Source organism: Pollachius pollachius (assembly GCF_949987615.1).
Source record: "Pollachius pollachius genome assembly, chromosome: 2".
NCBI classification, from domain to species: Eukaryota; Metazoa; Chordata; class Actinopteri; order Gadiformes; family Gadidae; genus Pollachius; species Pollachius pollachius.
Genome location: NC_136935.1, coordinates 5,859,040 through 5,863,576, shown reverse-complemented (window position 1 = coordinate 5,863,576; position 4,537 = coordinate 5,859,040).

Below are 4,537 nucleotides of genomic sequence, written 5' to 3'. Positions count from 1 at the left end.
CCGCCCTTCCCCCAGCCCCAACAGCTGGTTTCCTGGAAGTCGACTTGCGCAGTGGAGGGTGGGGGAGAGACGGGAGTGCGGAGGAGGGAGGGAGGGAGGGAGGGAGGGAGTCGAGGAGAGAATGCGGGCGGTGGGATGGAGGCGGCTTCGATCCAGCTGCCATGAAGCCTGCCAGATTCAACATTTGCAGCACTCAGCAGTGACTGTTGTGATCAGTGTGTGCTCGTGGCTCGCCTCCCCACTCCCATTCCCATTCCCTTCCCCTGCGGGTGTTCCTCGGGAATCCGTGTCAGAGGAGTGTGGGCTGGTATAGCGCGGGGCTTGTGTTCTGATGATATCACCCAGACGGTTGCATTCGCTCCCTGCGTGCCGGGTGACTAAAGGTCAGCGACCGGAGTTTACGACAAGTCTGTTTTCTGTTTAGGAAGAGAGGTGTGTGTGTGTGTGTGTGTGTGTGTGTGTGTGTGTGTGTGTGTGTGTGTGTGTAGCAGACCAAGGGGGAGGTGCTCGTGGATCCGCAGAACTTAAACACACACTGCTGCAAAGGCCTCACATTCCTTCCCCTTCACTGGGCCGCTAATGTAATTAGAGGAGGTGGCGGAGGAGTGATGGAGGACAACGTGACATCCTGGAGCCTCCCAGTGTAAGTGTGTCGATGCACCAAATTGTTTTTTTGCACGCTCCAGGAATAGACTATGGCAACCGGCTCACCTGGTTGTTATTCCTCTGAGTTTGCGGGCAAGAGAGTGCCCTTAACCTACTTTGGTTGAGAGTATGTCAGGTAATATGTGTGTCTGTGGCCTTTCCTGTCTGCACATTGACCCAGGGGGGGGGGGGGGGGGAGAAGAATGGGCACAGCACTCTACTTCCCTTCTGCGCGCGGGCGGCCTACTTCTGGAAACCGTGTCACTGTGAACCTTTGCCACATCGCTAGGCTCTCAGAATACCCATTGTTCCCCTGATAGAGCCGCTGCACTCGTGAGGAGGAAGGGGGGGGCTTTTAAAAGACATGCAGAGTTTCCTGCATCCTTGCCCGCATGGACATCTGCGGCAGACACACCCCAGACCTACACACACACACACACACACTGACACTGACACTGAAACACATGCAATTGTACACACACACACACGCATACACATTCATATGCCCAAACACTGACACACATACATATGCACACACACACGCTGACTCACATGCATTTACACACACACACACACATTCACACACACACACACACACTGACTCACATGCATTTACACACACACGCACATGCACACACACGTGCTGACTCACATGTACCGACACACACACACACAAACACACACACTGGCTCACATGCATTTTCAACCACACTGACGAGCGTACGCAAACACACTCACTCAAACCACCGACCCACCCGCGCATACCTAGCTACACACGGGCATGACGTCTCTCTTATGTACACACATACAAGACACATGGAGGAATATGGTGGGGGATGGAGAATGGAGGTAGGCTAGTGTGAGATCATGCATGCCCTGGCTCATTAGGTGCGTTTAATATAGTCTGCCTGTAAAGCCATCTGTTCCACCTCGCTGGTGCCAGAGATGATGTGGAGATGGCAGCGGCGGCGGCCATGTTTTTATTTTTTTACCTCCTTTGCAATCGGGGGGAGGAAGGCTGTCATGAAGGGAGGGCTGGACATGGGGGAAATAAAGGTTTGAAGTCTGGGCGAGAGATTTGTGCATGCAAATCACCACCGGTGGCTATGTGAGAAGCTGAGGAATAGCGTCTCGGTTTCATACCTAGGTTATATAAGATGCAATTGAGTTAACTTCTGAGGAACCACCGGTCTCTTTCCCGGGGATAAATCCTAGCACTCTCACTTAAGCATGAAATAATTGCTTCCTCTTTGTGCAATTTCGTCGTGCGAAATGGTCCCCGTGTGCAAATGCGGTCCGTGAAAAAGAAAAAAAAAATGCAATCACGAAAAAAAAACGTGACTCGCGTCCGACACTGCGGATCGCCGAACGCACAGTAGCAGTGCGGAGTTAACACCGCTCTACGCTAACCTTGGACTTCCCAGGCCGTTAATGCAGCGTGGTTTATCAGTGGTGCGGTGTGTGTCGGCTTTCAGAGAGCCCAGCCGACCGCTGGGGAGGGAAATGAATCGGGCCCTTTAGGGGACAGGGACTGAGAGACTGCATCACCTTGGCCCAGGAAGGAGCAGCAGGAGGGGGGAGGGGTAGTCCTTTTGAAGTGGGTGGCTCGGATATTAAATAATTGAGCTGTAGGAGATTAAAGTTTCAGGAGCTAATTCAACCCCCCCCCCCCTCTCCTGCAGACTACAGGAGTGTGCAGTCTGCAGCAGACGATGGGTGAATAAGCTTTGACTCACTTCCTGTGTGGCTGGGCCTGAGAAACCCTATATCTGCAGAGGACTGAAACAGGAAGTTCAGCCAGGCCGTGCGCGTACACACACACACACACACACACACACACACACACACACACACACACACACACACACGGCCAGGGATGACGCCATCTTTGCTTTCAGGAATCCAGGCCCCTCCATGTGTTCGTCCAACAAAGAGGTTTCACTTCTCCCTCTTTCCACATAAACACGAACTTGAGATATTCGCTGACAACTCAACTATCCTACGGATAGGAACCCATTTGCTGATGCAAGTCGAATACGTGGCTTGTGTAAGCCGAGATTTGAATATTCTTTAGGGGGGGCGGGGAAAGTGGGGGTTGGGGGGAGGAGTCGGAGGCTCAGGCAACACCCGCTGCCTGCAGGGAACTCGCGGGCGTGAAGGTGAGCGTGCTGTTATTTTGGGACGGGAACATCTCTCTCCGTTGACATTGAAACCTAATTTTCGCGCACCTTGAGGAACGACACCGCCTCCGACGTGGGGTAATTGATGTGTACGAGGGCGCGCAAAAACCCCCCCCAAACCCCGCTGTCTGTTTGACGGCAGGACCTGTCAGAGAGGAGGGACGGCTGCAGGGGCGCACAAGGCCTGCCCATTTTGTCTTTGTCCTGCCTCGTGTCGGCGGGTACCTCGGTGGGAGTCTTCCTCAATCCAACGCCATGACAACCGCAGCCCCCCCGCGGTGATAATGAAACAGGAACACTTCCTCCCATCTTCCCGCGGCTAAGATTGAGGGGAGACAATATGGATGTTGTAGGTGGGTTTTACAGTTGTTACCTCTCCAGACACAACCCCCACCCCGCCTCTCTCTCCCCCCTAGCGTTCCCGCCATCTTTAACCTTGCAGAAGGATGTCAAGATGAATCAGACGAAGGAGGTTTTCACACCAGCTGGGGCCTGGGACCGCCTACGCAAGCGTGAGATATGAGACTCATGTTTCCCTAGCCACCGCCTTCCTTCAGGGCCCTACGCCGACACCTTTTAACTCTTTCGTTTGCGGTTCCTCTTTCCTGAACGCTTGCTGGCAAAAACAAACAAGCATACGGCGGCGGCGTCGTCGACGACACAGCGCTGACAGACACACTCTCACAACGCCAGGCTGATGTCATTCTGCCGCCGACGCCGTGCTCGTTGGTTAAAAACAAAACAAAGGAAAAACCAGCTCATGCAAATGAACACTGCGACCTGGGAGTGTTTGTTTTGCTCGGAGGCTGTGGTCACGTTCAGCCGACCGAGCCAATTATGAAGGGTTGACGATCCGGTATCCAGACGTTGACAGATGCCTCCTAGTTGCTGGGAATCACACTCTCTTTGTGTCGTCTTGTGCGTTGGTGGGCTCTTCAAACGCCTTGCGACGAGGCTGGGGTTTGAGGGGAGAGCGCTGTGTTCTCTCTCTCCCCCCCCCCCAGGGCGGTTGAAATAGGCTGTGCTCATCGAAACGGAGGAACAACAAATCAAGACCTCCAGGCATGAGGCTCTGAAGTGAATTTACATCAGCAATGTTCTCCTCTCGGCCCTGCATACTGTAGCCAACAGACTGATGCAGCCAGGATTTGAGGTATTTAAAACAGAATACCTCAGGAAATGAGAATTACCATGAGTAAAGCGAGGACAAAGAACGCGTCTTCTTAGTCCAAATAAGTTTTACAATAAGTGAGTCATGTGCTTTCTCGCAATATTTCTCAATAAACTTTATTTAGAAATGAAATGGAGGAAATACAGGATAATACATGACATTCACATGAGGACCCCTCTTGAATGATGCACGCACACACACACACACACACACACACAGAGTATGAGCAACACAATCCATTCATCAGTGTTTTTGCTGATGAATGGATAATGTCCTCGTCCCCATGATAGGTGTCACCATGGAAACTTGAACACCAGCTCCAGATAGAGGATGAATACCACCGCCAAGATGGCCGCCACGGCGTACAACACAGGTGGGGTGTTCACAGGAGGAGGGGGGGGGGGGGCCCCTCGCCTTGACCGCCCTTCTTTTCATTTCCGTTCCACCTGAGAAGTTCACAACCCCCCCCCCCCCCCCCCCCCACGAAGACCCCAGCCAGAGGCGTTTCACAAGTACTCCGAGAAAAGAAGAAGAAAAATAG